Source organism: Paroedura picta, chromosome 4 (genome assembly GCF_049243985.1).
Source record: "Paroedura picta isolate Pp20150507F chromosome 4, Ppicta_v3.0, whole genome shotgun sequence".
Taxonomy (NCBI): domain Eukaryota; kingdom Metazoa; phylum Chordata; class Lepidosauria; order Squamata; family Gekkonidae; genus Paroedura; species Paroedura picta.
In genome coordinates, this window is record NC_135372.1 from 126,559,219 (window position 1) to 126,578,771 (window position 19,553).

Genomic DNA, 19,553 nt, shown 5'->3' on the forward strand with positions numbered 1-19,553 from the left:
AGGGCTTCTTGGTGGCCCTGGAAGGGTTTCCTGAAGGGGTGGGATCTATCGTCTGTCTGTCTGTCTGTCTGTCTGTCAAATTGTTCAACATTTATCAGGTGATAAATATATGCCCCCTTCCCAAAATGGCCAATGATAGTCGTGTAGAAGGTGAAAAGAGGAGGGGCCCCAGGTGAACGTGTCCACAGCTCTGCTTCCCAACCATATTCTGCCTGATCGTGACACTTCAGGGGTTTCTCGAAGCCTGAAGAATGTTTCAGAGGTTTCTCAACCGTAAAAACGTTGGAAAAGGCTGCCTTGTACTGACCAATGTAGAAAATTCACCGAAAACAAATAACCAATACACTGCGAGTCATTTTGGTGTGACAGTTAGCATGTCGGACTGTGGAGACCTCAATGGAAATCCACTCAGCCACAAGGTTCCCTGGCTCACCAGCCACTCAGTTTAACCGACCTCACAGGGGTATTCCTTGGTGGCAGGACAGGCTAAAAATGAAAGAGAACAGATAAAGACCGTTTTTGATAGAAAAAGCAAAAGGTACTCCCGCACAACTATGTGGAGTAAAATCGGATTACAGGGCTGAGAGAAGAGCAGTTTCCCCCCCCCAAGAAGCAAATACAACAATTGACCGTCTAATGGAGCCTAGTTACGGCCCCCTCTCACCCCCTCCCCCAATGAGAATGGTGTTCGGGGGAGGGTAGATGATTTATAATACCACCATGTTGTATTTTATATGTCGTTTGTATTACTATGTCCTTGTATTCATTTTTAATGGGGGTTTTATTGGGCTTTTAGTGTATGGATCGATATTGTAACCTGCCACGAGCCGGTTCCAGGAGTGGCAGGAAATACATTTAAATAACAACAACAACATGCAATTTATTTATTTATTTATTTATTTATTTATTTATTTATTTATTTATGTATTTATTGTCATACATACATACATACAAGTGTGCTATGTGAATATTCAAAAATGTTTTATGTAAACCGCCCAGAGCCGTATAAAAATATAAATAAATAAATAAATAAATAAATAAATACATACATACATACATACATACATACATACATACATACATACATACATTTCTATACCGCCGTTCCCAGTTGGGCTCACAGCGGTTTACAACAATAAAAGGATAAAAACACAATAAAAGCCCCAATTTCCCTTAAATACAGAGCCTCTTGTGGCGCAAAGTGGTAAGGCAGCAGAAATGCTGTCTGAAGCTGTCTGCCCATGAAGTTGGGAGTTCGATCCCAGCAGCCGGCTCAAGGTTGACTCAGCCTTCCATCCTTCCGAGGTCGGTAAAATGAGTACCCAGCTTGCTGGGGGGTAAACGGTAATGACTGGGGAAGGCACTGGCAAACCACCCCGTATTGAGTCTGCCAAGAAAACGCTAGAGGGCGTCACCCCAAGGGTCAGACATGACCCGGTGCTTGCACGGGAGATACCTTTACCTTTATTACTGTTAAAATAAATAAATTAATAAATAATAAAATAAAATTTTCGCGGCAGGCGAAAAAAACCCTAACTGCTATATAAATTGCATTGTAATTACATTACCAACTACTAGAATAAATTACATTGCTTTTGCTTTTTAATGTTGTCTCCCTGCTGGGAGGGCTTCCTCTCCTTTTGGTAGGCTGGCTTTGATGACATTTTGATACTTTCTCAAACTAACAATGCCTGCTTTCGTGTCACCCTTTTGCCAGGTCAAATTTCTGTGCTTCTCTCTGGAAACATCCATGCATAATAGGCCCCAAATTAAGAGCAAAATATAGAATATAATGAAGTTTGGGACAGTGAAGAAAGAAAATGGAACAGAAAAATTGATATAGGACATGAAAGGAAAGATTTTTTTACTGATACTATCTCACTTGGGAGGCTGAAATCAGAAGGTAAGTACTATTTTGGCCGTTTTCTTTTTGATACTCTTTAGGAGCCCATAGCAACTTACTTTCCAAGGAACTATGTGCTACCTACCAGGTGATATACCTGTTCAGAATGCAGTGCTATTACCCCCTGCCTCTGGGTTGTGATGCTGATAACTCCTGTGACACTTTCTCAGAAGATTTCACATAGCTGAGAGACCCTTTCTCATGCTGTGGTATTTTTAGACGCAGCTGTCGTCTTTGGAGAAAAGGAAGGAGGACAAGTGCCTCATATGTATATGTCATTTCCTTTTCAAGCTGGAAGCTGCGTGCATACACATTCACTTGTTTCTTGGCATATTTACAGAGGGAGCTTGGATGGGAAAATGTTTTGGGTCATTTTGAGTGGAAAAAGTGATGCTGGGTATCCAATGCAGACCTAATTTCTTTGCAGTGAGTGTGGAGGTATTTGTATACTGAAGACTAGGCTCTAGTTTCACTGTATATATTCTCTGATAGCCCTCTTTAAGTATTTGAAAGGTTGTCATTTGGAGGAGGGTAGGATGCTGTTCCCATTGGCTACAGAGGGGAGGACACGCAGTAATGGGTTTAAACTTCAAGTACAATGATATAGGCTAGATATCAGGAAAAAAAATTCACAGTCAGAGTAGTTCAGCAGTGGAACAGGCTGCCTAAGGAGGTGGTGAGCTCTCCCTCACTGGCAGTCTTCAAGCAAAGGTTGGATACACACTTTTCTTGTATGCTTTAGGATGCTTTGGGCTGATCCTGCGTTGAGCAGGGGGTTGGACTAGATGGCCTGTATGGCCCCTTCCAACTCTATGATTCTATGATTCTATGATGACTGGACAATTCAGCATAGCAAATAATTTTGTCCCCTAACTGGTGTTTTCCTCATTGACCTTCCCACCACTGGGGCAGAGTTTGCAAATGATAAAGAAGAGGTTCTTGATATCCTGTTATTTGGACCACAGTGTACTGAAAGCTGCTGCTTTTTTCTAAGATAGTTATTCCGAAGGGACTGAAATTGTATAGTCTTGATCTTGTCAGATCTCAGAAGCTAAGGAGGGTCACCACTTGGAAGGGAGACTACGAGAGAGACTCTGCAGAGGAAGTCAATGACAAACCACCTCTGCTGATTCAGCTGCCTTGAAAACCCCATGGGGTTCTCCATAAGTCAACTGTGACTTGATATCACTTTTAGGCAAACACAAACACACACAGGGATGTGTTATTCTGAAAACTCACTCATAAAAAAGAGATAAATGGCAACTTTTTGTCAGGCATATGCAACAGAAATTCTTCAAGGCCTAAAATCACAGAGCTCAAGAGAAGGGGGGACCCCATTATTTTGTTTTACCTAGTACACATTCATTTTAAAAAATCTGTCAAGAAAGAGGTGTTCATAAGAATATCAAGAAACTTATTATAATGGTTTCAGAAGAGGTAGGGGATACTTACTTTATTGATCCAGGTGTTAGAATTTTATCTCACATTTCAACTGTGAAGTCCTTAGGATGATTTAAAAGATGTTAGGCAAGATACTTTCTCAAACTGGAAGAGTGGTGTATTGGCTTGAAAGAAAAATGAGCCAGAATGGAAGAATATTTCCCCATAAAAACGTTATACCAAAATATTTTTTTTGTTATGGGACATAACTGTAACTTAGATGGGAATTTAAGATCACCCCCACTCTTTTTTATGGTATATCTATAAAAATAACTTGTCTTGCCTTTGAGTAAACACAGTAACCCACAGCTCCATTTTCTATGAAGAGGGATTCCTTCTTTTTAAAGACAGGCAATTCAAATAAATACTTTCACAAGCATCTGAAGAAAATTGGTTCTTTTCCTTCAGCCTGATTTCTTTTTTGTCTATGTGTACCAAATCACTTCATATGCTCATCAACCTGTATTTTCAATCCACATTAGAGTACATTAGCGCAGGGGTAGTCAACCTGTGGTCCTCCAGATGTTCATGGACTACAATTCCCATGATATACACGTGGGGTTCCCATGAATTGTAGTCCATGAACATCTGGAGGACCACAGGTTGACTATTCCTGCATTAGAGTACATTAGATTAATCAGCCATCATATCAAACTATAACAGATGCACAGAAGTTTTGGAATGGGTCATTCAGAACTTTGGGGGGCAAATGAAAGGAATTCATGATTTTTAAGCAGCTACTTCTCCTTATGTGTAATGGCTTTTGATAGCTAGAAGATTAGATAGACACGCTCGCACTGCTCACTTAGGTTTCATGGTGGCAGTGGTAGCAGTTGCGATCCTATATCTTACATTTCTCTCCCAGACCCTAGAAAAAATGGCAAGGACAAAAAAAATCCCCAAACCCAATATTAGGGAGTAGGCTTAAGACTATTAGCCACGAGGGCTGCACTGGAAACGTGCCTGAAATCTGTGGATTGTATGCATATATTGTAGACATCCTGACATCAATCAAATTATGTGGTCCAGAGTGCTGTTTTTCCATCCTAATATTCAACTTGTGGCTTGAGGGGGGGGGGTCATGAAACTGCTGCATACAAAATGAGTGACAGAGGATTAAAAATTAATAATCACTGCCCTAAATCCACAAGGAAACTCAAGTTTGTATTGCTACATGTAAGGTCTGAAAATCAACAATTGAGAAAATATTGAGTGCAAAATATTTTGATGCAGATATTTCTAGTTATTTATATTTATCCCCCACACATATACCTGCAGGCTGGGAGCGGGGCATATAAATATAATAAATAAATAAATAACCAAACAAACAAACAAACAGATCCACAGATTCTGCAATTGTAAGGGCTTCCTCTTTCAGTTTATTGGAAGAGCAGTTCTGTTAACCAGTTATCTTGGTGATGAGGTACCCAAAGGAACTCCTCTACGCATACTGTCAAGCCCACCCATTAAGATCCTCCTCTGAAACGCCGCTCTCTGTATCCCTAGCTGTAGAGTTGATGTGGGTAGGCAGGAGTACTCTCAGGTATTGTACCCCACTAAGATCTCTGTCTCCCCTAGACTCTATTCCCAAAGCCCCTGGCTGGGATCTCTGTCTTGGCAGTAGTATCTCACGTACAGCATGCCTTCACTTATGAGGCTTGCCCTTCCCAAAGGGTTGCTGGGTCCCCCTGGCCACGGGCAGCCGATGGAGGTGTGGGTAGGCTTACCAGGTTGGGAAAGCCAAGGAGATTTGGGGTTTGAGCCTGGGGAGGGCAGAGACCACCCAATTGAGTCCACCCTCCAAAACAGCCATTTCAGCACTTTGGATTGGGTGCATGTGCTCAGCATTTGGCAAAAATCATCCATGTTTATCTTTTGTTTCTAGACGACACTGATTCCACTGAAGACATGAGGTTCAAACCCTCCAGGACCACTTCCTTCATAAGCACCACTGGAGCAAACTTGGGTTTTATATGCCACTTCTTCTTTTGTAGGTTGTATCTACCCTCATTTCATTTCTTCCCCCCACTAGCATTCTGGCTTCCAGTCCATCCTTTGGCTAGAGCCACTCAGCTGTGTCCCTCATCAAAGAAACCACACAGTTTGCCTTCATCCCACAGCTGAAGGTATATTAAGATCCTGCTACCAAGAACTGTAAACATTTTTAGCACATTTGTTTTGTTGGACCCATTTTAAAGTTCATCTAGGTTTTAAAAATAACGTCAGTGAAGAAACAGACCTTAAAAGAATCTTCAATGTTATTTTTAAGTCCTAAGGAGCTCCAGAGGTTGCAGCCACTCTCAGGGGAAACGGAATTGAAAGTAAAATAAGAGGGATATATTCTTCGTCAATTGAATTGTCGAAGGCTTCCACAGCTGGAGTGAACTGGCTGTTGTGGGTTTACTGGTTTTCCACACTTTGGCACAGAGAGATTCCAGTCTTGCCATGTCTTACCTCTGAAGATGCCAGACGCAGTTACTGGCAGAACATCAGGGACTAAAACTACCAGACTACTGAAGATGCCCGCCTGGCCTCAACCAGGGCCAGAGCCTTCTCTGTCCTGGCCCCCATCTGGGGGAACGAGCTCCCAGCAGAGATCAGGGCCCTGACGGAGCTTAAACAGTTCCGCAGGGCCTGCAAAAAGGAGCTCCTCCACCAGGCATTTGGTTGAGACCAGCGTCTGAAGGGCCCTTGCTCCCTCCCAGAACTCGATCAGCTCTGCACAATTGCACTGCTTGCACTGTTACAACTATCAATTATTAGTATTGTTGTTATGGTTATTTTTATGTTATGGATTGTTTCATGTATTGTTTACACATTTTATGTAAACTGCCCTGAGCCTCCAGGGAGGGTGGTATATAAATATAATGAATAAATAAATAACCATTTTAAATGGGTTGAGCTGGAAAGGGAAGGACCGGCTCTTAGGGTCACTGGCTACCAGTCTGAGAGAATGGGGCAAGGCACATGAAGATGAGCAGCCATCACAGCTGCCTCAGGTAGTGCGGTCAGAAATAACCTATGATTGTCCTCTCTTGTAGTTATGGATGACCCTCCCATTGCCTCACCACGCTGTTTTGCTTCTGGCTTCCTGCCTCTGGCTGAGCTTCTCTACCTTCTCCACCCAGTAATCAGGCAACTGCTGTGTGGAGATAAAGCTGGCCAAGGAGATAACCGCCTCACACACACCAGTCAGCCAGTAAAACTCAGATTTGATAGCCAGTTATTTCTGTTGTGACTTGACAGTTTGTAATCATCTTGGTGACATCTACAATTTTACCTATCATATCATCTTCCAAGATTTCATCTTGCTTCCCTCACGGTAGCAGGTCTTAGAGACAAACCATTCTCTCAGCGGCCGTCTAAAATGTCTGACAGACAGTGTGATATAGGGGTTAGCGTCTCAAATGACTTGCTGGGAGGACAAGGGAGCAAATCCCTCCTGCTTGGCCATGACGTTATCTGGGTGACCATCAGCCAGTTCTGTCATTCTGTCCTGTCTCACGAAGTTGTTGTGAAAATACAATGAGGGAAATGAGAACCATATATGCTGCTGCTCTGAGACAGGATTGGAAAAACATCCCATCTTAGAATCATTCCACACAGGAGGAAGAAGAACTGGGTTTTTTTACACCCTGTGAAGTAAGCGAGGCCAAGAGAACTCTAAGAGAACTGGCCCAAGGTCACCCAGCTGGCTGTATGTGGAGGAGTAGGGAATTGAACCCGGTTTTCCAGATTAGAGTCCACCACTCTTTAATCACAACCACCACGCTAGGTCTCAGGAGATGCACCTAAGGCTGCCAGCCTCCAGGTGGGACATGGAGATCCACCAGAATTACAGCTCAGACTACAGAGATCATCTTCCCCGGAGAAAATGGATGCTTTGAAGGGAGCATGGTATTATAAGGTCCCTGACCCAGGAGTGATTTAAAGATTGGCAGGGTCTGTAGCGCCAGAGCCAGTTTAAGGATTTGTCAGGCCCTAGCAGAGTATAATTATGGTGAGAGGGGCCCCCCAAAGTGGAAAGGGGCATGTCTCTGAGTTTACCTAAAGAGGGAAGAGGTGGAGCAGAGAGGTTACAGCCCTGATCCATGAGAGGAAGGCACTGGAAGTGTGGGTCCCATAGCACATGTGCTACAGAGATAAACCCATGCTGCCCTGACCTCCTCAGATTTCATCCCCAAATCTCCAGAGCCCCTTGTTGAGCTGGTCATAAGCTGGCTGAGACTTGATAGCACTATAAGCACATACACGAGCATTAAGGTCCCATTATGACACCCTTATGGTCGCATTAACACTGACCTAGAGAGCCCAGGCTAGTCCAGACTCAGAAGCTAAGCAGGGTTGGCCCTGACTACTCTTTGGATGGTAGATCTTCATGAAAAAACAGTGTTGGGACACAGAGACAGGCAATGGCAAACTGTGAGATTCTTCGTTCACTCCACAAAAAGCAAACCTTTCTAGAAACGTTTCTTTATTAGAGCAAAGCAAGCTGCTACACATTAGGCATAGTTAGAACTAACATACAGATTACCAGCCGACACATATAGGGTTCAGGGGTGGTGCCCCCCCTTCCTGGGAACTTTATTTATTTGTTTGTTTGTTTGTTTATATTTCTATACCGCCCATTTCCTTGCAGCTCTGGGCAATATAAAATAGATACCCTGGCAAGGAAGCCACAGCATCTTGATAACAACTATGGGTGTGAAGATGACAGGGAGAAGGAGACCAATGGGATGTGGAAGGAGGTGGGAGGTGAGGAATGTTAGGGCATCTGGCATGCTTGGGAATCTACAAAGGGAATTTGTCCTTGGGAGGTAGCTAGACCTAAGCATGGCAAGGTAATAAATCTGAAAAAGACTACATACTACTAAATCCATAGAGTTTTCATGGTAAAGATACAGGAATGGCTTGCCAGTTCCTTCTCCAGGAAGGCTATAAGGAAGGTTGAGCTTCAAAGAATTGGGGCTTTTGAACTCTGGTGCTGGAGAAGACTCTTGCGAGTCCCTTGGACTGCAAGGCGAACAAACTGGTCAGTCCTAGAGGAGATCAGCCCTGACTGCTCTTTAGAAGACCAGATCCTGAAGATGAAACTCAAATACTTTGGCCACCTCACGAGAAGGAAGGACTCCCTGGAGAAGAGCCTAATGCTGGGAGAGATCGAGGGCAAAAGAAGAAGGGGACGACAGAGAATGAGGTGGATGGATGGAGTCACTGAAGCAGTCGGTGCAAACTTAAATGGACTCCGGGGAATGGTAGAGGACAGGAAGGCCTGGAGGATCATTGTCCATGGGGTCACAATGGGTTGGACATGACTTTGCAACCAACAACTACTAAATCATGGCAGAAATACACGTGGGGTTCTGACACAATCCACCTCTGAACGGCTCTTGCCTTGAAAACTTTACAGGGTTGCTGTAAGTCTGCTGTGACTTGACGGTCCCATTTTGAGAAAAAACAGAGTAACTGGAAAAGGCAACAATGCTAGGAAGAGTTGAAGGCAGCAGGAAGGGAGGAAGACCAACATGAGGTGGGCAGACTCCGTCAAGGAAACCACGGCCCTGCGTTTGCAAGACCTGAGCAAGGCTGTTAACATAGGATGTTTGGGAAGTCATTCATTCATCAGGTCGCTGCAAGTCAGAATTGTCTTGAGAACCTATAAAACCCAAGCATTAAGGTTGACCCTCATGATAGTGATGAGTGAATGGCTGGTTAAGAACCTGCAAGTTCATTGAGGAGGAGGATTTGAACCCAGAGTCTCAACCAAATGACTGCTGTCCTGATACCCACGGAAATTTGTGTTAACAGAGTTTACATTGGCAAGATGGGGGGGAGGGGGGAGTTTAGCCTGTATATCAGTTGTAATTCTGGGCAGAGTCTGCACTTACTTTCTTTATTCCATTGTCAATCCTGTTGAATTCAGATCGCTTTGAACTCGGGTCTTCCTCTCCCACCCCATTGAAACAGAAAAGTCTTCTGCACGTGGTTAGGGTAGTTCAGAAGGGGGGGGGAGCCAAGCCTCTTTCTTTCTTTTCTTGAAGGGGGGGGAGAGGAGCCAGGCAGGGAGCCTCTTTCTTTTCTTGGAGGGGAGGGGGAGAGAATCGAAATAGGCAGAGGAGGGAGGAAAAATCCAGAGCCGACAGAAGTTGAGAGAAATTAGGGGCTTCTCCTTTAAGGCAAGCGTGTCACATGACCAGGTGTGGCCTATCAGAGGTTCTCTACCATGGAGCTTGGTTTCCCAATTTAGATTTTAAAATATATTGAGCATTAAAAGCACTCCAAGATATCACACAATAAAGATAGGGTCACTCCGGATCAATCCTTCTTGCTGCAGAAGAAAAATTTAAATCGCCCCAAATCCAAATGGAAATCGCATTCTGTGTAGAGGTCAGGGACTGAATCGATCTGGGGTTGGAATAAAAGCTCCGTGCAGTTTACACCCAGGCTGCTTAAAAGAATAAAATCATTTTATTTGGATGAGAAACAGCATTGTATAGAAAGAAGAGAGTCCCGTCTCACTGTTTGGTTGTCTTCTTCCAGACTGTTGTGGAGGCAAGCAGGGAGGAAGGGTGCTCAAGGAAGCAGGAAGTCTCCAAAGAACCAATCAGGACACTGGGGGAGAGTACTGGAAAGATTCCAGGAAGTGCCTAATGGAACTATGCTAAATACACATTCCCTCCGATGCCCCCTGAAGGACATTCCTCATATCATTCTGAATTATGCACCCTGCAGGTCTTACTTATTCCAACGATCTGAGGGGTTGATGTATCACTGAGTGGCTGGATGAGAAAGAACTGTAGAAGTAAATCTTTGACTGCAGGGACCTGTCTGTGTTTTAGTTTTGTGGTTTATTTGTTTCCCCAGAGCTTAAGAATTTAAAATGACAAGCCTTCTGATATAATGATGAAACCCTCGTCCTTCCTTTTTCCATGTGTGTATAAAAGTGTGCTATTAGGATCAGAAAAGCCCTGTAGGCCAGGGACTTCCTGCTTTTTTGCTCCAAAATATACTTCTGAAAAATAAACCCTCGCCCACAAACAGGGAATCACTGGCTAAAATTTGGAGAATCAAATCAGTAAAGATAATTAATGCAATATTGTATGCTCTGAGTTGAAACTGGAGAGTCTACACTGAAAATTACTGAATGAAGGTATTCAGGTGGGTAAGAGTGATGCTCAGAAGCCACAGAGCAAAGTTTGAGTCCAATGGCACCGTTAAGAGCAACAAATTCCCAATGGTCAACGTTATTTTAATATATTGGTGGTAGAATGTGTTGTTAAGGCATAGGTGGACATCATTGTTTGGAAAGAAGACTCCTCAGAAGTGCTAGTGGACCAAGGACTGATCAAAAAAACAATGACTAGGTGTCATTTCTTGGTTCTAAGTGTCCTTGTCTTGGTTCCAGAAGAAAATAAGGGATCTTATCTCCTCAAGTAGGTTCCCAGGGCCTAAACTAGGGGTGCTAGGCACTATTCTCAATTTTCTCTTTCTAGGTAGCCAAGGCTGTTGTGTTCATCAGACTTGCTAGAGCTCTGGATGGGTCAACTACTCTTCCTGGCTGGCCAATCCACTTCCTTATTAAACCTTCCTGCCATCCACAGCATGGAGTTTTCAAGGCAGAGGTTGTTTGCCATTGGCTGTTCCTGACCCTGGACTTCCGTGGTGGTCTTAACCACTACCCAGAGTCGACTATCCTTAGCTTCCAAGATCTGATGAGATTCAGCAGCTAATGAGGTCAGGGCATCTTTATACATCAGGAGAGCTAAGTCTAGCAATAACAGTCAACCCATCATACTTGAAACATGGGAATCATTACATGTTTTGCCTTGGGAGGAAAGTCTGCAGTTTCTGGAAATCTCTGGAACCAGTTCCTTTTTCATCTTGACATTGGTTCTAAGCAATCAATTGGAGCCAGTCTGCTCTTCCAGTGAGTGTCTCCTTATTTCCATAAATTAATTACAAAAACCTGGAGGATGCTTTCCCTTCACAAGAAGAGAAGGATCTAATTCTGACATGGTTCCTTTTGCCTTGATAGTTGATCTAAGCTCTTGAGAGCAGTCCAGCGAATGGGGAACAAATCAAACAAACTATTTGGCTTCCAACTAGTGTCTTTCTTGAGGACACATTGGGCTGTGATTTATTGAACCTGCATTTGGTTTTCTACACGGACATCTGCTTCCTTTTCCCTCTTTTGGGATGAATGGCATGACATTCCTCTGTTAAAATGTAATACAGATCTTATTTGGGTTTGTGTAAAAACATTTCTCTGCCCAGTAACTTAAAGCTTACAAGGAATCTATGAGCCCTGACAGAAATCAGTATCTGCACATACATCTTGAATCACCCAACTGGTGCAACATCAAGGGATCGTTTCTTTGAGTGAAAAAATTCAGATCACAGGTCCAGCTCCTTAGGAGCTTTCAAATTTCTTCAGGTGTTATGCTTTGCAATGCACGTGGTAGAAAGGCTACACTGGCGGTGGCAGTGCAGCAGGGCTAATCCCCGATTGTGCATGACGCTGACGCCATCCCAGCCCCCACCCAGCGCAGCCCAACCCAGCACCTCGGATGGCCCATGGTCAGCAAACGCGAATAAATCCATGTTTCATTTGATGCTGCGGGCACCATCCGTGGCCCTGCTGGGCCAGCCCTGTGCATAATGGAAGCCCTGCAGGGACACCAAATGCCCCAGTCAGCTTCACGGAGCCATGGAGCTGGACGGGGTGTTCTCCCACCCGCACGCTGGCATAGTGCCCTCCTGCCAGTGTGCGGTGGGGTGCCCATGCCGCTGCCGCCACACAGCGCATCATCTCTCCCAGACCTGGCGTTGTGCACATGCGCACGCTATGCCAGGGCATTTCGCATATGCCAGGGGATTCCCTCCCCCATGTATATGTGGAAAGCGGCGGGGCATGGCACCCCGGCCCAAGGATCTGTATAATCGGTCAATGGAGCCATTTTTCTCCCTCAAGAGTGATGTATATTGTACATTTTTACATGTCCTTTCTCTCTTGCCCTCAAGTCTATCCACTTGTAGTTCATTTTTTTTAAAATAAAGCTTTTAAAAACAACTGTTTTCTTATTTTATGGGAAAATACTACACCAGTCTGCAATATGTAGTGCTGGAGACCTCCCAGAATTACGACTGGAGACCTCCTAGAATTATAACAGGTCTACAAGTTACAGAGATCAGTTTCCCTTGGGGGAAATGGTTGCTTTGGTAGGTGGACTTTATGGCATTATACCCCACTGAGGTTCTTCCCCTCCTCAAACCCCACTCTGACCAAGTTCCACCCTCCAGAACCTCATGATATTTCCCAACCCAGAGAAATATGTGTATGCAAAGGTTCAGGTCCAAAATGGGTGAGATTTGAGGGCCACACATATCTACTTCCCCCAGTCCTAGGGTAACAGTATGACATCACACAATAGGTTCCATACAGGGAGGCTTGCCTGGCCTCAACTAGGGCCAGGGCCATTTCGGTCCTGGCCCCTACCTGGTGGAATGAGCTCCCGGAGGAGGGCCCTGAAAACAGAGCTCTTCCACCAGGCTTATGGTTAAGGCCAGGGTGAAGAGAAGATCTATGGGCCTCCCCCAAAGGAGGAGTAGCCCACCATATGTCATTGGTGGTGGTTATCCTCTCCCTGATTTTTCCAGCAAGGTGGGTGGGTAGGTTGCTGCCGGTTGTTGTTCGTAGTTTAATTGTTGGTTTTAGTGGATAGGGATTTTAGGGATTTATACTGTTTTATTTTGTAACCCACCACAAGCCGGCTTTGCCGAGAGTGGCGGGTAATAAATGTAATAATAATAATAATAATAATAATAATAATAGTAGTAGTAGTAGTAGTAGTAGTAGTAGTAGTAGTAGTAGTAGTAGTAGTAGTAGTAGGATGCTTTAGGAGTAGTAGGATGCTTTAGGATGCTTAGGGCTGATCCTGCATTGAGCAGGGGGTTGGACTACATGGCCTGTATGGCCCCTTCCAACTCTATGATTCTGTGATTCTGTGATTAGTAGTAATAGTAGTATTTATTTATTTATTTTATTTATCATACTTCTATACCGCCCTCCCCGGAGGCTCAGGGCGGTTTACATTATAACAGAGAACCATACATAAAACAGTCTGTAGAACATGTACATCGATAACCAACAATTGCAACCAAACACAACACAGTATAACTGTAAACAATCGTAATACAAACAGGTCCAGGGCTTGTTGCTGGGATTCTGAGGGGGGTGGCTTATTGATTGAATTATGAGGGGGGGTGGGGGGGAGCAGGGGCCCTTGGTCGCTCTAGATTACGTATGGTCTTGGCCAAATGCCTGGTGGAGGAGCTCCTTTTTGCAGGCCCTGCGGAACTGTTTAAGCTAAGTAGTAGTAGTAGTAGTAGTAGTAGTAGTAGTAGTAGTAGTAGTAGTAGTAGTAGTAGTAGTACAAATAGGAGCCACTGAAACAGATTGAGAGGCAGAGGTATGTTAGTATGATGATGTCATGTTAGCTAATGATGTCATTTCCTAGTCTCTGTCCCCCCTCAAGGGGTACATTTGCAGGGAGATATGGGGGGGGGTATTGATAGTGCCCATGCATCTCCCCATAACATGTAGTCTGGGCCAGACACTTCTGAATAAGAAAATGTGCATCCAGGTAGCACTGAACCCTTTTTTGAACATGCCCTACTCCGCAGACCATCACCTCGTGCTGCTAATGTTTGGGAGTTTATAAAACAACAAAATGCCTCTAGATTCAAACCATCTTGATTAACTTCACATTTGCTTTTCTGTAAATACATCTGTTTTCTTCCTCCTCCCCTTGGGGCAAAAAGCCTTTCCTTGCCTCGGTTGAAATATAATCCAGATGCTGTTTTGGTTGGCTTGAAGTCACGCTGGAAAAACTGTGCAGAATTTGTTTCCCCTCCTTCAATCAGGGTGTGCCCAGCAGTCTCAAAAATGTGCCAGGCTTCCTTCAAAACAACCTCGGGGACAGTGGCAATTGTTTGGGTGATTGGAAAGGCTGAAATGCACTTAGTATGCCTTTTGTTACTGATGGTTTTCTCAGACGCTTTAGGAAGGATATTGGGGGGCAGGGGTATCACAACCACAACTCTTTCTCCCCAATGGAAAAATGGGAAATGATAGATAGATAGATAGATAGATAGATAGATAGATAGATAGATAGATAGATAGATAGATAGATAGATAGATAGATAGATTGATTGATTGATTGATTGATTGATTGATTGATTGATTGATTGATTGATTGATTGATTGATTGATTGGCTCCTGCATCTTACTTCTGTGTTCAGTTCTCTGAAAGGGCATGCCACCAATTCAAGAGTTCCTCCATGGCCAAAAGGCTGAAAAAGGCTGGAGTAGACTCTGCAGGAGATGGACCAGTGGTCTAAGGCAGCTGTGTGCATTCTGTGACTTATTGATTTCATTGGACCAAGGCCTGGTCTACAGCTGACGGCTTTCTTTACAATGCAAAATCAATAGTTGGTTGGAGTTTTATTACGATTTACAGCCTGTCCTATTCATGGAAGTGTTTTTGCTATCGCTCAACATGGTTTTGTGGTATTAACTTTAGCTTCAGGATAAATAACATGTAACATATGGGGCAGTGAATACAAGGGCTTTATTATTTTTCTCCTAGTAAAGCAATCATAAATCAGGAATAAATGTACTGTGGGTCATATTTTTATTGATCTGTCTACAATTTATATCCCATCAGCATGGTTTTAAAAAAAGCTTTCCATGGGATTAATGAGGGTAACACTTCATCACCTCTAGAGCCAAGGCTTGGAAAACAGATGTCAAGGATTAAGACCAACACATGGACCTCGACTAGATATTGAGCACAATTTCCTGCCTACATACTACAAGGGGATTCAGAGTGATACAGTATTATTAAGATGATAGCCTCCAGGCTCCGGTCTCCAAAATTTTTTGCTTTTGAGCAAGGATTAATGGAAAAGTCTGTGCGCGGCCTAATTTAACCATTTGAGGAAATGTCACTAAATGCTAGCAGCTGATAAAAAGCCTATAAAGGTAAAGGTATCCCCGGTGCAAGCACCAGGCCATGTCTGACCCTTGGGGTGACGCCCTCTAGCGTTTTCATGGCAGACTCAATACGGGGTGGTTTGCCAGTGTCTTCTGCAGTCATTATCATTTAGAAGAAGAAGAAGAAGAAGAAGAGTTGGTTCTTATATGCTGCTTTTTCCTACCCGAAGGAGGCTCAAAGCGGCTTACAGTCGCCTTCCCATTCCTCTCCCCACAACAGACACCCTGTGGGGTGGGTGAGGCTGAGAGAGCCCTGATATCACTGCTCGGTCAGAACAGTTTTATCAACGCCATGGCGAGCCCAAGGTCACCCAGCTGGTTGCATGTGGGGGAGCGCAGAATCAAACCCGGCATGCCAGATTAGAAGTCCACACTCCTAACCACTACACCAAACTGGCTCTCTTTACCCCCCAGCAAGCTGGGTACTCATTTTACTGACCTCGGAAGGATGGAAGGCTGAGTCAACCTTGAGCCGGCTGCTGGGATCAAACTCCCAGCCTCATGGGCAGAGCATTCAGACTGCTGCCTCCCCACTCTGCGCCACAAGAGGCTCTTAAAAAGCCTATATGTCCTCTCAAAGGGGACAGTCCTTGAATGTGGGGTGTATGACACATGGAGGTCCAAGACTAATTTGGGGTGCAGCAGGCACTTCCTCATTCTAAGCTCCCTCCTGATTCAGGCATCTTGGGGTTGGTCCCAAAAAGTGCTCCTGGCATCAGAAGTCATGTTTGGACCAGGAACCAACATATGTCTGCTTGTAGGGGGCAGTCTCCTGAGTTTGGGGATGTGTTGTTTGGGGTGGTCCAAAGATTGTTTTGGGGTTCACCCTGGCCCCAGTGTCTGGCTGTGCAATGGATCTGGGGGCATCCCACTTTGGAGCAGCGGGTACAAGAACCGGGCTTTGGACAAAGAAACAGCACATGTTGTCTAGAAGGGGGTGTCCCCTGAATGTGGGGGTGTATGACAGGTCGTGGTCCAAACCTTCTTTGGGGTGTTCCTAGGGCTTTTATATATTGTTGGTTTAATGATTTCACTAATAAGGAATAGGGAATAAGGACTAACCAACTTCATCTTGCTCTTTGACGGACCAATAGTTGGATTCATGTGTGTCCAAAGGCAGCTTTATGTGTACTGGTCAGGGGGAAAAATCTCTTGGCACATGCTTGTGTTCTTCACTGCAGTTTGGGGGACAGAAATCGGCAGGTGAATCTTTTCAGAATGCGGAGGAAAATTTCTTTCCCTGCCTGCTAGTTCCTACAGAGTGCAAGCCGCCATGAAAAGCACAGCTCCCGGAGGAGTTAAAAAACAGTGAATCTGTCAAGTTACTGGGAGTTGGTCACAGGTCATAAAAGTTTATGAAGTCGTAAGTTTATGAAGACCTCAAAGGGATAATGGATGAAGGATCTGTGGTTATGTGGTCAGTTAAAGCCCAATTAGATCTAGCAATTCAAGGCAAACTGTTTCTCCGCTTGCAGTGTTCCAACAAGACTTGTTGCAAAGGGAGAATCATAGAATCACAGAATCATAGAGTTGGAAGGGGCCATACAGGCCATCTAGTCCAACCCCCTGCTCTACGCAGGATCAAGAGTTGCAAGGAAGTGCAAGGGGAAAGGGAAATGACCTCCCACTGCTGAACTAAAGTCAACCTTCAAGACACTCTAGATTTTTAAGAGCACGGGGAGGTCATTTAATCTAATTTTAATTTTGTTTGGCAATTTAACTGTCATCTCCTTAAAATGGTGGCAATGAGGATAAGCTGGACATTTGGACCTGTGATGTATTGTTTGGCCATGTCTTTTAACAGCCACCCCACCACTGAAAGTTAAAAACAGGACATCTGGTAGGTCATTAAAGCATCAAGTTTCTAGGACTTTGAAAAATCCATAATGATGAACGAGCCAACCAGAATAAGATTCCAGAAGGGTAAGCCCATTACATCGATAACAAAAAGGCATCTTGTGCTATCTAAAAGGTTGACTGATTTGCAGGGCAACCCTGAACAGAAGAGAATGTGCTTCAAAGGGTATGCCTCTGTTTTGGACTGCACTTTTAGTGTAGTATCTCTTTATTGACTTTATTCTCACAGAGACTCAAGGCAGAATCTATCATTTAAAAAATGCAATAGTATAACACAGATTATTTTAAAAACTGGATTACAAATGAGAAAACCATGCAAGACTGGCAGGACAATACACATCATAAGCCATGCAGTGCAACAAGATATAAAAATAGGAGAACAATGCAACAAATGACATGTATAACTCATAAAACCAGCAGCGCAATGGCAATGGATTGCAAAATTAGGTACAATGTGAAAATTGCGCAATAGACAACAGAGGCGATGTTAAATGACAGCCCCTCTAGAGACCCAGAATCTAACTTACTTAGCCATTTGACACTATCCAGTTATGGATGAACAAGGATTCTGAGGTTCCCCTGCTGTTAAATTAATTCGGAAGGCCAGGCTAGACAGGACAAAGGCTGCCGCTGTAAATTGGTAACTGTCCTTGGCTTGCATACACTCAACCCTTACATAGCCTGTGTGTCATATATAAGACTCTCTGCAAACATCTGATAAACCTCTCGGACGCCACTGGAAGAGTGGCGGTATACAAATCAAAATATAAATAAATAAATATAAATAAAGTGGCTTTTAGCTCACAAAAAGCTTGCCTAACAATAAAAGGGCTGCAGCTTAGAAGCAGAACATCTGCTTGGCATGCAGAAGATTGCAGGTTCAAACCCTGGCGCCTGCAGCTAAAAGGACCAACCAGTGGAGCCGATGTGAAGACCTCTGGCTGAAATGCCAAGGAATCACGGCTAGCCACAGTAGACAGCTCAGACCTTCATACATCAGTGATCTAAAGCAGGGGTAGTCAACCTGTGGTCCTCCAGATGTCCATGGACTACAATTCCCATGAGCCCCTGCCAGCAAATGCTGGCAGGGGCTCATGGGGATTGTAGTCCGTGGAGCTGAATCTCTTAATCCAGCCTCAAGATGGCTTCTTAGTCTTTAATCAGTACCAAGTGTATGCACAAATGAAAATTAGAAGTGATGCTGTAAAGTTGCAACTGGGGGGGACTGTTAGTTTTGCTTGCCATGCTGAATCATCTCAAGCAGAAGTGAAACCCTTCTTTGTCTTTTACAGTGGATGGCACAGGTGGGCAGGCCAGCTGATACGGTGGGGAATGAATGAAGCTGGTTTTGCTCAGTGCATCACACAGCACACCGCTTGCAATGTGCACGGGCTGAGCAAATCTTGAAAGGCAGAGAGGGGACACTGGCTGGGGATCAAAGCACACTGTCCTTGGAGAAGACGGATGCCTCGGTGGTTACAAGTCAACGTTCACCAGGATGCGGTTTTTGCTGTTAATATGAAAAATATTTCTATACTAGCAAGAAAGCCCATTGCAACCAGGAATGCAATGGGCGCTAGGACCCAGGGGACACCAGGAGGTGCTTTTTTTTTCTGCTGCGTGGAGCTGTGAAAGGCTCCTACAGGGTTTTTTTTTTTCTGCTGCTTGGAGCTGGGAAAGGCTCCTTCAGGGTTTTGTTTTCTGCTGCTTGGATCTGCGAAAGGCTCCTACAGGGTTTTTTTTTCTGCTGCTTGGAGCTGTGAAAGGCTCCTGCAGGGTTTTTTTTTTCTGCTAGCTCTCGTGGGCTTGGAGCTCATACAGGGGTTTTTTTTCCTGCTGCTTGGAGCTGGGAAAGGCTCCTACAGGGTTTTGTTTTCTGCTGCTTGGATCTGCGAAAGGCTCCTACAGGGGTTTTTTTTCTGCTGCTTGGAGCTGTGAAAGGCTCCTGCAGGGTTTTTTTTTTCTGCTAGCTTTCGTGGGCGTGCCGGCTTGGAGCTCCTACAGGGTTTTTTTTTCCTGCTGCTTGGAGCTGGGAAAGGCTCCTTCAGGGTTTTGTTTTCTGCTGCTTGGATCTGCGAAAGGCTCCCACAGGGGTTTTTTTTCTGCTGCTTGGAGCTGTGAAAGGCTCCTGCAGGGTTTTTTTTTTCTGCTAGCTCTCGTGGGCTTGGAGCTCCTACAGGGGTTTTTTTTCCTGCTGCTTGGAGCTGGGAAAGGCTCCTACAGGGTTTTGTTTTCTGCTGCTTGGATCTGCGAAAGGCTCCTACAGGGGTTTTTTTTCTGCTGCTTGGAGCTGTGAAA